Here is a 7,786-nt window from a genome sequence, read left to right as displayed (position 1 = left end):
ATCAATGTCCTAGATGGCGTGGAACTACACCAGAGTGATTCTCCTCTTGACAGATCACCTCCCGACTCTCCCCCCTCGGAAAAAGGGTTAAAACCCCTTTTATATTCTAGGGTGCGACGCGGCGACACGACCGTGCAAGGATGGCACGACCATGCCCTTTCTTGGCGCTGGATACGTTGCACGTCCGTGCCAATTGGCACGACCGTGTGATGCTGGGACTCAGCTTCCGGGGACACGACCGTGCAAGGTTGCACGGGCGTGTGCTGCTTGGTCTCGGTCATGGGGGGCACGATCGTGCAGGGTTGCACGACCGTGTTCTGATCCGCCTCTGGGTTGGCCGCAAGGCCGTACAAGGGTTGCACGACCATGCACTTCTCCTCTTCTGTTTGGCCACACTAGTGTGGAAGGTTTGCACGACCGTGTTCTCTGGCTCGCTCCGGTGCATCGACAAACGCTGTTTTCGCTCCGAAAGTTGTCCCTGTCAACACAAAATCAAACAAAGAGCAGATATCTGTATAAAATAGTATGTATGATGAGTACATGATAAAAGAGGTGATCATACAAAGAATATGTACGTATAAAGCAAGTGAATGTGCGTAAAAACATGCATAAACCATCATAATATTTACGCACATCACACCCCCAGACTTGAACCTTTGCTTGTCCTCAAGAAAATGTTATAAACTATGTTCATGAGCGCATGACAGAGTTTCATAATCCTTAGTGCATTCTCCTAACTCTATCAACTAATTTCATTGACAAGCATGATTGTGGAGTTACCTAAGTATGGTCTAAGCATAAGTTCTTTGTGCTCGGTGCAATAAGTAACTCAAACTCTTCAAGTTTCAATTCTTGGTCCTAGTTAAGTTGCCATACAATTGAGTTCCTAATGTTTTTGGTGATAGGCACTTACCTGCCATACACTTGGTTCGTTTTTCTTAAGTTAGACAAAGGATACTTCTCGGAATTAAGAGAAACATAACATTCATTTCCCCAGTAACCTAACTCAGTTTCAAAGGGGTGAATTGTTAGTTTCCACTCACGACAACTATTTTTTTATCCCTTATTTTTTTATTTTTTTTGGTGCTATAGTGTAGCACTAATCACACATGCGGGATGCATATGTTGGGATCTAGATTTTTCCAAATGAGCTTCCATGATCTGAGGTCATCCAGTAACCAAAATGTAACTAAGAAATCACCATGGAAACAATGGTACTAAATAATTTGGATGAATCATAACTATTCCAAAAGTATTTCTACTATTCAAGCTTAAGTACTTAAGTGTAGTGTATATAAGATTCTTAAGGTTAGGCCAAAACTTATACCAAACTCCGTACAATACTTAGCTTATTTCATGTTATTAGAGATAGAGAAAGGAGATGCACCAAACATACTAACACTATCTTGACACCACATAAACTAAGAAAATGCTAGTCATTTTGCTATCAGACAAGTAGCAGAAAAAGTAGAAAGTTTGATGTTCTCAAATAAATAAAGCAAAGTGCAAATGAGATGCAAATAAAAACATGAAACTAGAAAAATGCAAATAAACAAAATAGACTAATAAAAATAAAATATTCAAAGCAAAAATAAAATACAAAAGAAAAAAAAACTCGAAAACTCGACTCGACTCAGGTTGTGCAGATAGACACAACACCCCCCAGACTTAGACTTTTCATTGTCCCGATGAAATCAATACAGTGGATGGGAATAAAGAGCTTATCATCCAATCTACATCATCCCTAATTCCTAGCATGTCCATAGTAATGAGATCCATATATTTAGTGCATGTAATTTTCCTAGCGACAAGGATATCATATCTAGCTTTTTGTTCATGATTTCTAAAAATAATATTGAACTCGTTTTCATTACCTTCGTCGCGTGCCACCCTTTTTCCTTTTCCTTTTTAAGTAGAAGCCTTCCCTTTGCCTTTGTCACCTCCCAGTGCATCTCCTTCGCCAGATCCACCGTTTTGAGGAATTTCTTGTGGAAATGGGTCTTGAGGGTGGAAGAGGAGAGAAGGAAGGAAAAATAGGGAAGTTTCTCCTCTCTTTTTGGATTTGTGGCTTGAAGAAGTATTAGATCTAGAGGTAGATCTAAGCAAAAATGAGTTCTAGAGGTGGGAAATTAGGATTTGATGAGGTGTAGTAGGGAGGAGAAGACTTTTGAGAGAGAAGGAGATGGAAATAGGGTTTTTTAGAGAGATGGGCGGCGCACATGGGCAGGGGCACGACCGTGTCTTATTAACACAGCCGGGTTAGGTGGGGCACGACCGTGGCAATTGGCACGACCTCCTCTTTTCTCCCCTCGGCCAAGGTCGCACGGTCGTGCCAATTGGCACGACCCAGTCATCCCTCTTCTTTGGTCATGTCTCACGGCCGTGCCAATTAGCACGACCTGAGTCACCTCCTTCTCTAGCAGTCTCGCACGACTGTGCCGAGTGGCACGACCTGTGTCCTTCTTCTCTCTGCATGGGCCACACGACCGTGCAAGGTTGCACGGGTCATGGCCTTCATCTTCTGCTGGCCTTCGCACGACCGTGTGGGATCACATGGTCGACTCCTTTAGGTTCACAGTGACTCGCCTTTCGCTCTTTCAGTTCCTCTGACGCCTCCACACCCATGAAATGCTCACGGCCAGCTCGTGGAGGCTCTGCACATCCTAAAAATAAATATCCAAAAATAAAGAAATAATAAAAATGCTTAACTAAACTAGAACAATGAGCTAGAGTGAAAAACCCTCGGGTTGCCTCCCAAGAAGCGTTTATTTTAGGTCTTTAGCTTGACCCCGTTTCAGTCAATGTAGACTAAACCCGTGGAAGCACGACTCTCCTCCTAGGGTTAATGCTCCAGTCTGCACTTTTAGTTTCGCTCGTGCAGGACAAATGTATTTCTTATTGCTCGCTGGAGGGGAACTCTCATGGAAACTGCACTCCTCGACTTTGTGTATGTTGATCTTGCTAGAATTACCCTGAGAAGAGGGGTTGCAGATGGAGGAATCAGATAAATCAAGCTCGATCTTTTCTTTGCCGATCTCCAAGGATAACCTGTGAATTTTTACATCAATGATGACTCCAGCTATGGTAAGGAATGGTCTTCCAAGGATGATCGGTATCTTGGGATCTTCCTCCATATCCAAGATAATGAAATTTGTGGGAACGATACATCCATCCACTTCTACTGGCACGTCTTCCACTATTCCCATTGGGTATCTACATGAATGGTCAGCTAATTGCAGTGCCATAGTAGTTAGTTTAATGTTATGGAGGCCCAGCTTCTTACATAAAGAGTACGGAAATAGGGTAACGCTGGCCCCCAAGTCACAGAAAGCTCTCGGTATAAGTTTAGAACCAATTTTGTATGGTATGGAGAAACTTCCTAGATCCTGAAGCTTTGGTGGAGTATTTGCCATAAGTAGAGCGCTGCAATTCTCTGTTAATGCTACGGTCTCGAAGTCTCCCTTTTGCCTTCTATTAGATAAAATACCCTTCAAGAACTTTGCGAACTTCGGCATTTGGTGCAGTGCATCTATTAGTGGTACTTCTATGCAAATTTCCTTACTCTTCTTCAGGAATCGGTTGAACACTTCATTCTTCTGAGAGGTTATCAGTTTCTGAGGGAAAGGAATTGTCTGACTCTATAGGGGAACTTGAAGAGTTCCTTCACCTTTCTTAGTAACCTCCTCTCCATCCCTGTTTTGAGTCTGATTGGGCATTAGGGGAGAGGGCTCTTTCTTTAAGTCAGGTTCCTTCTGAGTAATGATTTAGGGGTCTCCTACAGTACACCCGCTCCTCAACTCAATGCGGTTGCAATGTTCCACTGGGTTTATATCTGGCTTCCCTGGAAATGTTCCATGTGCTCTTGAGATGGATTGGGCTATCTAGCTATCTTGCATCTTTTGATGCTTCTTGAAATTTTCCATTCTTTGGGTTAACAGCTTGATCTCATTCTTCATCTCTTTTTTCTCTGAGAGAGCTTCTTCAAGCATCTTTTCAATCCTGGACAATTGTGAAGGTTGTTGTTGAAAAGTTTATTATCTAGATGAGTAGCTCTGCTGCCCAGGTGAGTAGCTCTGTTGTCCAGGTTGATAGTTTTTTTTTGCTGGCCCTTGATCCTGATTGTTTCGGTATGAGAAGTTTGGGTGATTCCTCCAACCTGGATTGTATGTGTTGGAGTACGGATTGTTTTGCCTTTGATTGTAGCTAACTATTGTATCACACTGCTCAAGTTGGTTTATCTGTGCTTGTATTGACCCTAGGGGCCAAGTATCTTGAGCATGATCCGTACTTCCACAAGTCTCGCAAACACAAACTATCGCATTGGCCGTGTTGTTGTTGTTCCCCATGGGCTCAAACTTTTTGGTCAGAGCGTCTAGCTTTGCAGACATGAGAGTGACTACATCTACATCGAATTTCCCTGATGCTTTTATTTGATTCCTTGAGAAAGAACCACCAGATCTTTCTGATGCCCACTGATGGTGATTTTGTGCCACATTCTCTATGATCTCTTAAGCTTTATCAAGGCTCTTGTTCATCAGTGCTCCTCCTGCTGCAGAATCGAGGGATACCTTCGTGTGATAGTTTATTCCATTGTAGAAGGTGTGTAGAATCAACCATTTTTCAAGGTCATGATGGGGGCACTGTCTCAGCATACTTTTGAATCTGTCCCAGGCTTCAAATAATGATTCCGAGTCTATCTGCTTGAAGCTTGCAATCAGATTCCTCATATGAGCAGTTTTGCTTGGTGGATAGAATTTGTCCAGGAATTTCTGCTCACATTGCTCCCAGGATGTAATGTTGTTCGCTGGAAGTGAATTTATCCACTGCTTGGCTATGTCTTTCAGGGAGAATTCGAAGAGCAATAACCTTACTGATTCTGGAGGGACTCCGTTCACTTTCATGGTGCCGCAGATCTCATAGAAAAGCTCCAAGTGGTGGTTTGGATCATTGTGCGGTGCTCCTCATAATTGATTCTGCTGAACTTTGTGAATTACTGCAGGCTTGATTTCAAAGTTGTTAGCTTCGATTGGCGGTCGAGTGATGCTAGACCGAACCCCTCGTGCATAAGGTGCTGCATAATCCTTCAACAATTTATCAGCCATCTCTGAAGATTCTTGTGATTCTTGAAATGCCTTCTGTAGGTTTCTCCTTCTCAGGAAAGTCTTATCAATATCTGGATCGAATGATAGAAGCTGTCCTGAAAGATTAGCTCTTCGCATGCAAAAAAAAATAATAGTAAAGAAGAAAAGATGAAATAATAGTATTTTTGGCGTTTTTAATAAAAATGCAGAAAGTAAAGAAAAACAAGAATAAAATTATTTAGCTCTAAATGCAAACTAAAGGAAAGATAAAGGAAAAGAAAACAAAGTCTAGTCTAATCTAGTATGACTATCACCAATGTTATAGACACAATCCCCAGCAACGATGCCAAAAACTTGTTACGCTTCCGCAAGTGCACGGATTTGTCGTCACTAATAAAGAATATCGATCCCACGAGGACTGGTTATAAGCACTAGTACTGGCACACTTAGGATTAGCTACACTAATGATGGTTGTAAGTAATTTGAGAAAAGAGATTAGAAAGCGGGGAATGAGAACTAGCAACGAGAAGAAATCAACCTGGGTAATGAAGAGTTCTAGGAGTTTGGTTTCATTGTGGTGGTATTGATGTGTCACATACTATCCTATACTCATTGTCCATCAACATACATTTGCCGGAAATTAAAGCAACTATCCTTAAGCACCAAACAAAGACGATCCCTATGAAATCCTGTTACGGTTAACCCCTGTCACTAGAGCACCTTGGTAGATCACAAGGACATGACTCTAATTGATGTTATCAAAGATAGAATTAAGAAGCTTAGTTTGGTCTCTTACTTCTTTGTGGAAGAGTTGCCTCTCCTTTCAAGGAAGTACCCTAGATGTCCGTGAACAGGTTACCCCTATCACTAGGGCCCCTCGGGTGTACGATCTAAGGTATTCGCTCTACTAGGTTGGCAATTTCTACACAATCAATCAACATGACAAAGAGATTGAGTAGTCGAAACAAAGAAAACGAAATCATCCAATGAATCTAAGTGCAATATGAGTTTTACATCAAAACCAATCCACAATTACTCCCTCATCCTAGAACAAGAACTCTACTCCATAGACGCCAAAGAAAAACCCAAAGACATGATATATATAAACATACGAATTCCCAACACGAAGAGAGAAAGAAGAAGTATGCTTATCCAACGATGATGAGTGATCTTCAGATCCAATCCCTTGTTTCTGGAGTTGATGTGGTGATGAAAGGTCGCTGGATCGATGGCCTGGACGACGTGGAACGACACTAGAGTGATTCTCCTTTTGACGGCTCGCCTCTCGGCTCTCCCCCCTCGGAAAAAGGGTTAAACCCCCTTTTATAGGCTAGGGCGCGGTGTGGCAGCACGACCGTGTAAGGATGGCACGACCGTGCCCTTTCTTGGCTCTGGATGCGCTGCATGGCCGTGCCAATTGGCACGGCCGTGTGATGCTGGGACTCGGCTTCTGGGGACACGACCATGTAGGGTTGCACGGCTGTGTGCTGCTTGGTCTCGGTCATGGGGGACACGGTCGTGCAGGGTTGCACGGCCATGTTCTGATCCGCCTCTGGGTTGGCTGCACGGCTATGCAAGGGTTGCACGACTGTGCACTTCTCCTCTTCTATTTGTCCACACGGCCGTGCAAGGATTGGACGACCGTGTTCTCTGGCTCGCTCTGGTGCGTCGACAAATGCTGTTTTCACTCTGAAAGTTGTCCCTGTCAACACAAAACCAAACAAAGAGCAGATATCTATACAAAAGAGTATATATGATGAGTACATGATAAAAGAGGCGATCATACAAAGAATATCTACGTATAAAGCAAGTGAATGTGTATAAAAACATGCATAAACCATCATAATATTTACGCACATTACCATACTAAACCATAATACTTCCCTAGCATGGGTTTATATGACATCTATACATCAAAAATTAATTTTTATGCAATATGACCCCAATGTCATATTTTCATGTATGATACCATCCTAATTGTGCCAACCCACTAGGTTAGAGACTCAAGTCCGTCTCCTAACCACTTGGCACATTTGATAACCCATCTACCATGGGTCCCAAAGGCTCTTCCTAACCTTAGGACTCTTAGCCTTAATCATCTCTTTAGGTGACTCATCTACCATGGCTATACCCACATGGTGTACCTTAGTAGACTTCCTCTTCTTAACCGTGGGCACCTCATCCTTTCCATAATCATATGCAACCCTTGCATATTTCTTATCACAGACCTTGGATGATTTTCCCTCGCCCTTTGTCACTCCTCCCTTGCCATTTTCATGTGCCACCCTAGCACTTGACCTCCTCTTGGCATGAGAGGGACCTAATTTGACATTTTTGAGTTTTTGACCACCCAAACATATGTCAAGTCCTCTAGGTCCAATAATGAACCTATTTAGGACTTTCTCCATTTCTTCAAGCCTTACCTTCAAGGCTTGATTTTCTAATTCTAGGGTTCTAACCTTAGAGTCAACATGTCCACTTTGGACATCCCTAGACCTATCCATCTTCCTAGGCATATGTCTCCCTTTCTTGGGATTAATGCTTAGGTTTTCACCCACTTTCCTTCCCTTAGGTAAAGTGGTTTGAGTCTTATTAGGTCTACCCTTAATGTATGATTTCTTAGGGTTATCTACCGTGTTAACCCTATTCCTATCATTATACCTAAATCGATAATTATGCATGGGTACATAATTTTCAATATTCCT

The 7,786-nt window shown here is 42.6% G+C and overlaps 1 non-coding gene across 1 annotated transcript; it reads left to right on the top strand.

Annotated features, from left to right (window-relative positions):
- The first annotated feature begins 4,623 nt into the window (after positions 1-4,623).
- LOC122028371 lies at positions 4,624-4,729 on the top strand. The gene has a single exon (XR_006124764.1). It is a non-coding gene; the product is annotated as a small nucleolar RNA R71 (small nucleolar RNA).
- The last annotated feature ends 3,057 nt before the right edge of the window (positions 4,730-7,786 follow it).

Source organism: Zingiber officinale, chromosome 10A (genome assembly GCF_018446385.1).
Source record: "Zingiber officinale cultivar Zhangliang chromosome 10A, Zo_v1.1, whole genome shotgun sequence".
NCBI classification, from domain to species: Eukaryota; Viridiplantae; Streptophyta; class Magnoliopsida; order Zingiberales; family Zingiberaceae; genus Zingiber; species Zingiber officinale.
Note: the sequence above shows the minus strand (reverse complement) of the source record. Positions and strands in the feature narration are given on the sequence as shown.